The 13013-nt window shown below is 36.3% G+C and overlaps 1 non-coding gene across 1 annotated transcript; it reads left to right on the top strand.

Moving 5' to 3' along the window:
* The first annotated feature begins 210 nt into the window (after positions 1–210).
* On the top strand, positions 211–317 carry LOC129881339 (small nucleolar RNA R71). The gene has a single exon (XR_008765564.1). It is a non-coding gene; the product is annotated as a small nucleolar RNA R71 (small nucleolar RNA).
* The last annotated feature ends 12696 nt before the right edge of the window (positions 318–13013 follow it).

Here is a 13013-nt window from a genome sequence, read left to right as displayed (position 1 = left end):
TTTACTTCCAATATTCCTTCTTTTTTCTGCACCACGGGCCTAGAATTCCCTCCATTCCATTTAGGATTTCCTTGAGATATGTGGTTCAATAGTGTATATAGCTCATCATAAGTTTTCTCTAGCACTTGTCTACCTACAACCGAATCAAAGAGAATTTTAATGTTGGGTTTCAACCCCTCAATAAAGGTATGGACCAACACCTCATTTGCTTGATAATGGTGGGGGAAACTGGTGAGAAGAGATTTAAACCTATTCCAAGCTTGATATAAATTCTCTCTAGCTTTTTGTTTAAAGCTTAGGATTTTGCTTCTCAATTTAGTTGTCTTTCCCGAAGGAAAGAACCTGATTAGAAATTTATGATCTAAGTCATTCAAAGTAGTGATGGAATTAGGCAGTTTTGACTTCAACCACTTTTTTGCCTCCCCCAACAGCGAAAAAGGAAACAACGTTAACCTCACATAATCAGGAGATACCCCCATTAGCATGTAAGTATCACTGATTTCCAGCAAGTTCTGGATATGTACTTGGGATCTTCATGAGGCAACCCAATAAAATACTCTTTCATGTGCAAAAGTTGTACCATATTCTGTTTTAGCTCAAATTGACCTCCAGTAGACGGTTTCTAAATACTAGAGGTGATATTTGCTATGAGTGGAACGGCCATATCTCACACTATCTTTGCTTCTATCTCCACAGGTATCTCTTCTGGCGGTATCTCCTCAGGCAAACCATCCCTTGGCAAACCGTGACTGTTCTCCAGATTGAGTTTCTGTATGGGGTATTAAGAGGACGCTCTTCGCCTTTGTCGATAGAAGAATTGTTCAGGCTCATATAATAGCTCTACAAGCTCCTTGTCTCTGCCTAGTTTAATGCCTCAATTACCTACAAAAATGCACAACTAAGATCAAGTGGTCAACACTAACACAATCAATACAGAAACTTTGAAGAAAAACAAATTTCTTAATGTAAAGTCCCCGGCAACAGATCCAAAAGCTTGTGACCTCCAGGTGCACACGCAAGTGTACATGATCTAACAAGTAATATAATAGCTTTTTCGAATTGGATATCGCACCCACAAAGACTTTATAAAGACCACTTATTTTTATTTAAAGGACTATATCGATTATGTGTGTTATGAGAGATTGAGATAATGCTATCACTAATTCCTTTACTGTAAGAAAAATTACTATTACTATAAGAGTTACGCAGAAAATAAGGTTATGAAAAATCCAAGGCTGTAGCATAGAATGAAGTCAAACGTAATATTTTCCATATTTAGTCCCAGTTGAGTTATTCAACTACTGATTTATAGGGTTACTAATACAATCATGGTCTTTTATCCTCTAATTGTCTATCTTTATCAATAGCCTAACTACATCATTGAGCGAAGATAGGCATGAATCAATAAAAATGCATTAAGCTATCATCTTATTTATTAACCAAACGTGCTTTACAGGTATGTGTCACTCGCATTCTGCATAAGAATCACCCTAAGTTATCCTAGCATGAACACGTTCCCTACACTCTTTATTGTGTCTCCTCGTTTTCTTCTGAATTCAAGGTAGACAACACATGTACTCTAATGTTGGCCAAACATTACAGTTGTTTAAAAAAATACAGGAGTAATTATAATTAACACTCATCATCGACAAAAGAGTAGATTGTATTATATCATAACTTCATAGGTATAGCCTCAGAACAAGGGCACTTAGCCACTCATGTTCAAAAGAATACACAATGCATTAGTTCATATACTTTAATCTTCAATAGAAAAGAGAAGAAAAGAGAAACTTAAAGTGTGTGTATCCTCATCTCCGTGCTCTTTCAAATGTTACATGAAAACCTTCTTAAAAGCCCTAGGGTTCTATTTATAGGGTTTTTAAAATAACTCTACAATCCTAAGTTGACCCGAACTTGAATAAAAAAAATCAAAACTTTGGGGCTTTATTGGTGTGGCACTCCAGGGACGCGCCAAAAATTCCCTTCAGTAGTTTTACCCTTAGTACAGTGCACCAGGAACTCTTCTCAGTTATTTACCCTCTGGCGCGGTGCGCCAGCATTGCATCCAAGATGAACCTCTATAGTTTATGTCTTGGCGCGATGCACCAGTAGTGCCTGGGGCTGCTTGTCCCATTTTTCACTCGTTTTTTCTCCTATTCAACTTGTACTTCTTTCCATTGACTTCTTCCGAGCACTGACTTGTCTCTAAGAATCTTAAAATCACACACTTCTTAGTGTAGCCTTATTCTCCGTTCTATTTAAAACATGCAATTATGTTTGTAAAATATTCTCAAAAAAACTACTAAATATGGGAAAACAAGGCACATGGGCATATAAATATGCCCATGATCAATGGACCGCGAAGGGTCCCTGTGAAATCCTTTCTGGCCAGATTCTTAAAGGGGAATTTGAGTCATTTTCTGCGTTTTAATTCAAAATGGTATTATTTTGGAGACTGAATTCTTCCATCTATAGACCCTAAACCCTTCCAACACCTCATTCTTCATACTTAAGACTTAAGACACTCAAATTCTCTCTTCCCAATCTCTCTCAAGAATGTCAAGGCAAGATTAGAGTTTTCAATTCAAGGCATTCAAGTCACCATTCTTCCTCAAGCTTCTTTTGGGTTTTGTCTCCTACAAGGTATGTGAGCTTTTCATCCATGGTGTTATACTCCATACTTTGGTACCTTGGAATGCTTCTTAAGCTTCTTAAGTTTCTGGAAAGGCTCTTAAATTTCTTAGAAGTCATCATGTGAGTTGGGTAATTTATAACGCTATCAAATAATTCTAAGGAAAGGAGAAGGAGATACTCCATAAGAGAGAAGATTGGAAATAAAGTTATAAGAATCCGAAAGAAGTTGGAGGTTAAGTAGTGAGTCGTAGAACTCGTCTTACATATGAAAGCTATTAATTGGGACATTTTATATACTAAGCTACTTGAGTACACATCGAGCTTAAGTAGCAAGGAATATATTGTCTCTTGAAGTAAGACGAGATTACGAGCTCACGAAAGAGAAATAAGGAAACAATGCACCTACTCGAAGCAAGTAGGTGATGCACCTACTTAGGTAAACAGGTGATGCACCTACTTAGGGTCAAGTAGGTAATGCAACAGCTTGGGGTGGACCCCACTGCCACATGGCAGCATGTGAGGGGCTGCATGGGCTGAGGTGGCGCCCTAGGAGGCTTCTACGTGTCACCCCTAAGGGGATGCCACTTGGAAAGTTCTAAGGAGGTGTATATATGTATATTATGCTGAGATATACTTCATTTTCAGTATGTTCTCTTTGGAAAAAGGAAGAGGAAAACGTGAGAACAAGAGAGGCAACCACAGGTTGCTCCAATTTAAGGTAAGCCCTCCGATTTCATTCCATGAATTAATTATTTAACGTATACCATGGCTAAATGACAGGGTTTAATAGTGTAAAATTAATATTTGGGGCAGCAAAGAAGGGACAAGAACAGTCTACAACTTTCAGCATGTTAAGGAGTTTCCAAAGTTAATTTTCAGCAAGTTTAGGAAGCCATTTGTTAAGGTATGGCTTGGTTCTATTCTACCAAGTTTTGTTAAGGATTTGGAAATGATATGAAGGTGTTAATAATGTAAAATCATGGATTGTAGAAGCACCAAACGGATAACAATCAGTCCGCGCAATTTCAGCAAGTTTGAAGAGTTTCCGAGTTGCGATTTGGCGAGTTTGGGCCAATTTCGGGCAAGGTAAGGTCTTTTCTTCCAATTTGAAGTTTATTGTGTTGTTATAGGATGTATTACACACCTTTTATGATGCTGTAAGTGTAAAAATATCATAGAAATGTTTAACGTTCAAAGCAAACTAAATTGGAGTCGCTATAGTTAAATTGTAGTTGAAGCAAGGTATTGTGCTTGTGGTGTGATGCTTCAGGTGTGTGGTGGTGTGTTGCAGGTACTAAAAGTATTCTAAAAGAGGTATGGGGTCTGCTATTTTCATCGACATGACCCCTCATTTCGTACAATTAAAGGTTTTGCGAAATAAAGACTAGAAACCCTATTTTGGTATCATAATTTTCAGCAAGTTGTTTGGAGCTTATGTTGTGTAATGTTGCCATGTTTTAGTTGTATATGAGCTGCAGGTTGTTTTTCTTTGTTGGCTGTAGTGATTAGGGATCTAATTGGAAATTTAGATAGGGCATGTTATAGGGGAGGTGCTGCCCGATTTTCGTTAACTCCTTAATTAACTAAGGAACTAGTCGAGAAGGCGAGCGAGGAGATGAGTTCTATGAATACTCGTATGTAACTTAAGACGCTGGAAAGTCGAGAGTTGTTGATGATCGTATTTCTTTCATGTTAAATAGGTTCAAGAGACGACAAGGCGAATATGTTAAGAGTAATCTGTAAGAGGTATGTAAAGCTAATGGTTCCTTCTTTTGGCATATTTTTGGCATAAGTATGTAAGGCTTAGACTTTCTTTTGGCATGTCTTCGGCATAAGTGTATCAAGCTTATTTTATCTCTTGGCATGTTTTGGGCACAAATGTGTAAAGCTAATTTTCCTTGTTGACATGGTTTTTATGAAGCAAGTATATGACTTTTATATGATCCCAAGGAAGTTCCTATTCATAGAGCCGCTAGGATGACCAACTTCTTGATTTTCCAAAAGATATTTATTATGCCTTAATATGTGTATAGGATTCCCAAAATTTCTATTTTGATATAACCCATAGTAACTTTCAAAAGGTACTTGATATGAATCTTGTCTTGATTTTGAATGATAACTCATTTTGATTATACCATCGAGTCTCAAATATGATTTAAATTGCATATAGTTTCTCACCACTCCATTCATGGATGCCTCAATGCTTCATTCACCAAGACTGGGTCAGGTTTTGTTATCGTGCGTACTTCTTTACATTATTCGCCGTACCCCAACGCGAGGGAATAGGTACAACCTGTACATGGGTTTTGTGGAGTTATGATATTCCATGTACACATATGATATGATATGATCTAATATGACCTTCTGATATGATATGATCTATTACAAAGATATTCTCTACTCTAGAGTTATGATATGTTGTGGCGCTGGTAATGGGGCGGCGACCATGATTTGTTCATCGAGTTCCATAATGGGGCCGGATATGACATAGTTTTTTTTGCATACCTTATCTGTGGTTATGATAAGCATTTTGATATTTCTGGATACTTTGCTCATTTTTGCACATTCTGCTCTGGTAATAACTTTACTTTTTACAGTCCATGCTTTATATACTCAGTACATATATTGTACTGACCCCCCTTTGTTCGGAGGGATGCGTTTCATACTCGCAGGTACAAATGTTCATTTTGTAGATCCGCCAGCTTAGGGTTTCCACTCAGCGATGTTGGAAGTGCTCCACTGTTTCGGAGCCTAACTTTTGATACTGGTCATTTGATATATATATGTTTATTTATTCAGGGGTACGGCGGGGGCCTTGTACTGCCATATATTACCATTACTATTCTTAGAGGTTTATAGACATATGTATGTGGGTAATGTGTGAGTTTTGTGCGATTATGGTTGTATGATGAGTTGTAAATATTATTATGCTATGGCAGCCTTGTCGGCTTACTTACCCATTCAAGACATGATACAAATAAAAGAAGCTATACATGTATAAAATTTTTATCACCCACTGGGATTCATATGTATAGTTCTTATAACTGATAGATACATATACAGAGGTCCAGGTCGGACCCCAGTCGCAGCCCACGGGGTTGGGTCATGACACATGGGTCCATCCACCATGGAGTCCAAATGAATTTCCAATTTTATATTCCAACTTCCTTATGATGAATTCTTATGGGCTTTTATATAATAAGTTTAAATGCATAGTCTATGATGTATTTGGAGTTTATAGACCTATATTGATATATTTTGAATCTCAATTGCATGAGTTGAATGGTTTAATAATGTGCCTCTTTGAAGGCTTGAAAGAGGTTTTGAGTATGAACGGTGGGTTGTTTGAGATATTCTAAATTGATATATTTCATCACTCTCATGCATGCAATAATTCTTTAAAATGCATTTAAAGGTTTTATGAATAGAACCCACCTAGTTTTCCTCATGATTTAAGTAAAGTTGAAATGATGTTCGACTCCAAACAAATGATATGAAGTAAATGCTTATGTAAAGGGAGACTTTATGAAATGATTGATTGATGAAAGGGCTTCTTAATAGAACTAAGGTTTCAACGTGAAAGGAAAATTCTTGCATTGAATCAAATGAAAGGTTTTAATGAGCTATTCCTCCAAATGATGGTTTTTGTTTTTATGTCAAAGTTATATATTGTGTTATGATGATGTTTAAATGTATTTCGTGGGATTTGACCTAGCACTGAATGTAGCATATAGATGGGGAGTCGACCATAGGGGTTCTTAAGTAAAGTCTCATGTTATATTAACTATGTACCACTATAGGGGCCCTTGTCGGCTATTTTTTAGGCTAGTGGATCCACGATTAGCTGTTAAAGTTAAAGTTGAAGAAATGTTTAATGTTAATGGAGTACTACCCCATCAAGGTAGTCTCCCCTATCTCGATGCAGGAGTCATCGACCTGCCCCAATGCAGGAGTCATCGAATTCCATGTAATAGCTCGCATGATCTTAAATATCGGTTACAGTCACTATCCCACAAATTGATGGTTTAAAGGTTTTATTATGATGTTTCTCATGCACACATTAACTTATGCATATTATTTATATATATGACTTGATACCCTTCATTTTAGCATGTTCATATACTTAGTACATTCAAAGTACTAGTGGAGGTGATCCTGCAAACCCACCTACAAAACATAGGTCCTCCTACGGACCTTCTTGGTCATCCGTAGATCACTTACTAAGACCCCAAAATCCTAGACCAAAACCATGAACCCCTCTATATTTCATAGACCTTTTATGGACCGTAGACCCTTCTCGTCCTGTTGAATCTCAAAAATCAACTCTTTGAATCTCATTCTACGACCCATCCTACAGTCCGTACAATCCATCTACGAACCTTCCTGTTGATCCATAGAAAATCTTCTAAGATTTGATATTTTTCCAACATCAGGATTCCTTCTAAGATCGTCCTCTATTCTTCATAGTTTGTCTCATACATCAACTTCTGAAACTCAACATTTATCCAAATACCAGGACACATTTATGAATGACTTCCTATGGGTCGTAGGACCTTGTACGGTCTGTAGGTATCCTCGTGGAACCTTACACCAAAAAAATTTTCTAAACTTTTCTCTTCAACTCGACTTTCTAATTTTTGAGGTGTTACACATAGTTTGGTCCATAAAACTCAAGTTGAAATTTTAATTTCAGAGGTTTGAGTCCATAAGACCATTTATGGTTCGTGATTACTTTTACGGATCGTAGATGGTGTCCGCAAAAATCATTTTTCTGAAGACTTGAATTCTTTTTTGGTCTTTTATGATCTGATTTGAGTTGGAATTTTTGGGGTGTTACAATATCTCCACCTTGGGATTATTTGTCCTCAAATGATGACCAAGCTAGAAAATTTCACAAGGCAAGAATGCGATGTAGAAACTAAAACATACAAACAAATGAATAGATGTTGAATCTGAAATATAGGAAGGACTATTGCCTTCAATGTCAACATTAAGAGGAATGGGTATATAAGGTTATCCACCTTTCATATCCTCCTCAACTTTTCAAGTAGCCTCTTCCACAAACTCTTTTCTCCATAGAACTTTGACTGATGTAAATTCTTTGGTCCTCAACTTGTGAACCTGATGATCAAGAATTTGAATCGAAATATTTTCATAGGACAAACTATCCTTCACACCAATACTTTTTGTGGGCACAATGAGTCAAGCATCACATAAGCGGCGGAACCCATCGGTGGCCTCTAAAGTTGGCACCAACTTTCACTTAGACACCTCAAGTAAGGCCCCGATGTGTCATTTTGATACTTTGTATTGACTTGGCATCTTACGTGTGCTGCACTCATTTTGACCGCGTGAAGAGCATTTTTTTTAAAAAAATTTTTCTTGCTCTTCTTCTTCTCCATTTTTAGCTACCATTTTTCATCCATGGTTAAATAGATTTGATCCAAATATAAAGTAAATTCGAATGCCACAAGATTTTCTCAAGCTTAAACACCTTATTTTGTTTTGTTTCCTTCTTCATTCTCGAAATAATTTGAAAAACATCGACAAAGATTTTTAAAATTCTCCAAATTATTTTAAAGCCATCTTCATAAAATTTTCAAAATAGTTAAATTCTTTATAAAGTTTTTCTAAAGATGATATGGGTAGGGTTGGGGTGGGTGTGGGGGGGGACAAAGATCTGGTGGGGTGGGGGAGGGTTGGGATTTGGGTGGGTGGTGCTGGAGAGACCATTGGGAGGGGGGGTTAATAGAAGATGATTTTTCTTTTTTTAAAAAAATAAAATTATTATTTGGATTTAAAAATGTCACATGTCATCAAGTTATTGGTCATTTTTTTCTACTCAAAAGTCATTATTTGAGAATTATTTTTGATATATATATATATATATATATATATATATATATATATATATATATATATATATGCCACATGTCTTCATTTAATTCACCACTTTTGACACGTCATCGGAGAGTGCATTACACACACTTTATATATTTGGGTGATTGTCAAAAAAGTGTCAAAATGACATATCAGGGCCTTACTTGAGGTGTCTAAAATGAATAAAACCTAGTTGAGGTGTCTAAGTGAAAGTTGGTGCCAACTTTAGGAAGCCACCGATGGGTTCCGCCTCACATAAGCATTTCTTGAGCAGATATATGTGAAGCACTATATGAACCGTAGCTAACTTTGGTGGTATCTCTAGCTCATAATCAACATTACCCATTATCTTCGAAATTCGATAGATGATGAGTCGAGATTTTAAACTTATTTAGGGCTTAAAATATAATAAAATAGTGCCCTCTTTTCCTATATTATGTGCATAATTGACATTAAAGTTTTGATTTGCATATAAGGGATCAAGGACAAGGCATTGGCACTAATTTGAAGAAAAGACCAAAAAATTGGCGAAATAATAAAAAAGAAGGCTGGAGCTCGTAAAGAAGGCCTTAGAACTCACCAAGTTTCCCATCTTATCACTTAAATTCCTTGAAAGATGAAGTCAATATTCAACTAATCTTGGCGAGCTCAACTCCTAAAAAGAGACTCGCCAAAGCCGAAGGCAAGTCTGATCATGCTCACGGAATGGAACTGAAAATGTTTTTCAAGTGAAGGTACAAAAAGGCAATTAAAATGAGAATAAGGTGACCCGCCAACTTAGAAGGCAAGCTTGACTGATCTCACCAAAATGTCCTTCAATTTTGAGTAGTATGAGAGATAAAAAGGTGAGGAGCTCTCTACTTGATGACTCAACAACATGGAAAAGTGGGGACTTGCAAGTTCACCAACTAATTAGCCTGAGGACTGAAGTAGTGAGCAACAGAAATGCGAGATTCCATTTCCTTTGGTGACTCGCTAACCTCTTTAGTAGACACTACTAATGTCGTTGAAGTAGTCCATGTGTGATTTTCAGCTAATTTTTAGGGAAGGTATAAATAGTCTGGATGAAAGAGAAATTGGTACTTTTGCACTGTTGTGAACTTAGAGAATAGAACATTCCATTTACTTGGGGTTTTGATATTTATTTTGGGTGAAATTGGGGAAATCTAGCTTTGAGCATTTGGAAATTGAAGTGAAATCTTGCTAAATATAATAGGAGACAATTACTTTGGTAAATTTTTGTTCAATTTTGTAATGTATAGCTAAACCCCATCCTTCTAGGAGGGTGCTTATGTAGTTGACTTGTAGTTTTTGAATTTGGGTTCTTGTATCAGCTCATGACTTCTTAATTTTGTTAATTTAGCATGTATTCATTTATGAATTATAGTTGCAAATATAATTCTATGTTATATCTTCATATTGGCTTGAGAAGCTTATGTGAAGTGGTTGAATTAATAAATAGTCATTGATATATGCTTGTCAATTGTAAATCTTTCTCTCAAGAGGAGATTATTCTTAGGATTGGGTTAATTTGTGTTAGCACTCATGTTTAGGTTCAAGAGGGCTTGCATGGATAGACGACTAGTGATTGAAGGATACTTGTTAAATAATTGTCTAACCTAGACTATGCATTCATACTTAACAATATTAAGTTGTACATTTATCCTCATTCGTACTAGATTTCTAACTACACCCCTAGAAGTCCTCTAAAACTTGTTTGAACTTCGTTACTATTAATCTTGTTAACGATAAACTAGTAAACTTTTTTCATTGCTATTTGAAACTTACAAATTTATATTATGTCACGCTTTCATTACTTCAACTGTATAATAATAGAGAACTTACATACTTCATACTTGAATTATATTCTAAAACCATTTCTTGTGGGATTCGACCCTGACTCTTAGTTGGATATTTTTATTCACAACGATCGCCTATACTTTGAATTATAAAAGTGTATTTGAGAGTTATCAAAAATGGCGTCATTGCTAGAGAACAATAATTAGAGTTCTTTTATTGAAGTTTGTTAGTGATCTAGTTTGTTTATAGTAGAACTCCCTCACTATTGTTTTCTTGTTTTTGTCTTTGTTAGGTAAAGATATGAGCATTCGCAGGAGTAACGCTGCTAGTCTATATGGTCATAATGACAACATCGTGAACATAAATGATGTCAATATTGACCAAATGGGTAGTGCCGGTGCAATAAGGTTAACCCCAACTATAGGTAATGCAATCTTTTATGTGATCGGGACGATGCTGTAATTGCCACAAATGAAGGGTTTCTTCAGGGGACTTGCTCATGAGGACCCTCATGACCACATCTAAATCTTCATGGATGTGTGTAGTCCTTTCTCTTTTAAGAATAAAGGTATGGCTGATCAACTTATTAGAGGTGGTATCATATGCCAATAATTTGCCGTGGCATTGGTGTTTCTTGATAAAATGACTAAAATCAATCGTGCATGTTGATGTGTCACGTATTTACGACACTTTTGATGCTTAAAACAGTGAATTAGTGTGCATTGCAGGCATGTTTCTATAGATATGATGTGGGTTTTGTTCATTTTGCAAGAAAACTAAGTCGGGTAAGAGTTTGGATGATTTTGTGAGTATGTGATGCATTATGTTGAAGACTAGGGACTATGGGTACCACCACGGACTGTGGTTCTATGTACGGGTCATAGTGGCTGGCGCAATGCTGATATGAATGAGTTGTGGATACCAAAATTTTGACCAAGTAAAACTCCACGGACCCTTCACAGACCATGAAGTCCACTACAGGGCGTGATGAAAGTTCGTGGAGGCTGACTGATGGAAGATGGAACTTTGCAAAGGAAATCACTACGGACCCAGTACAACCTATAGTCATCACCATGAGACGTAGTGCTTGCTATAAAGAAGTGAAGGCCCACACCATGGTGGATTTAAGTCAAACACCACGGAGCATGACCACATACCTTGAAAGCCAGTACAGACCATGGTGATTAGGCATGAACTCTGTCGACTTAAGTTTTTCTAGTTTGTTTAGGACTAGGTTTTGTACTTCTATAAATACCCGAATTTGTTTTAATTTTGGGGTTACGTATTTTATTCTGAGGTTTTAGTATTTGTGAACATTGTGAGAGCATTTTTTAAAGACTTTCGAAGATACAAACGAAATTCAATCCTTTGTTCATTTTTGATTTGTTATTCATCTTGTGATTCGAGGTTTACTTGTCTATAAACATAAGTATTGTTTTATGAATTTAATATTAATTCTGGATTCATCTCTTATGATTATGGGTTTATAACTAGGATTGTGGGAAAAATGGCACAATAATGAAGTAGGCAAATGTATAGGTGACTGTTGGTAAGTGTTTAGCATGGTTTTATAGTTTTTTTTCTTATTTTCCTTTTAATGAGTGCACGCATTAAAACTCACATGTATTCATTACTTGTTTGGGATAGGGGTAGTGATTAGGAAAAGATAACTACAAAAGAGATTCGAAACATAACCTTCATCAAAGAACGTAAGCCTGGGAGAGGATAGTTTTCTGAGATCCAAAGAAATGGTTAGCTGATAATACACTCTAAGACCGGGAGGAGATGAGTGAAATACATTTAATAGGGCCGGGAGATATTTAAGTATACATAACTTTCTAGATTTTTCATGCAACACACTGATACAATATCACCAATACATAACGACTACTGAGTTATATGTCATGGGGAACATAGTCCTAGTTACCATCTCACATTGTTAACAACCTTAAGTCTTATTCTGTTACTGTGAACTTTTAGTTATCAAAATAATAAACTCCCCCCATTTAATTTATGCATGTTTGTTATTTTGGAAATATATTGACTACAACTGAAGTTAAGTTCTAGTAAACTTATTTTCTCCGCATTCTCTGTGGGTTTGACCCCAACATAGTTGGATTCTATATTTGACAGTGACCACTTTATACTTCTTAATTGAAGTATAAATTTGGGGATATCAAATTTTTGTGCCGTTGTTGAGGAATACGGCTTTGAAATATTCTATTAGTGTTTATTTTGGTTTGTAGTCTTATTTCCTAATTTTATTTTTGTTTATACAGGGTAAAAGTTAGTGTATTCCCACTATCTAAAGTAAGGGTGAACCGCTGCTCCCTTATGATCCTAAAATATAGAAATTGATTTGAAAGATGAATGTACAAGAGCGCGAGGTGCAATGGTTAAGAGAGCTTGTAGAATCTAAATCTAGAGGCAATTGTGGTAAAAATGATAATCTTGGGGATGATGAGGACGATATGGATGATGTACCCTTGCATAATCCACCAATGCAATGAGGTGGAGCGCAGCAGAGGCCTATTAATTTTGCTCTAGAGGATGATGATCTAGACATGGATGGAGTTTGAGCCACTTGGGCGATAGTTCATCCTCCACTCCTACCAGGAGTGAATTTCACCATTACGAGTACCATGATTTAGTTCTTGAACTTGAAAAGACTATTTAAAGGAGCAGCTGGAGATGAGGCA

This window comes from Solanum dulcamara, chromosome 2, assembly GCF_947179165.1.
Source record: "Solanum dulcamara chromosome 2, daSolDulc1.2, whole genome shotgun sequence".
Classification (NCBI taxonomy): Eukaryota; Viridiplantae; Streptophyta; class Magnoliopsida; order Solanales; family Solanaceae; genus Solanum; species Solanum dulcamara.
Note: the sequence above shows the minus strand (reverse complement) of the source record. Positions and strands in the feature narration are given on the sequence as shown.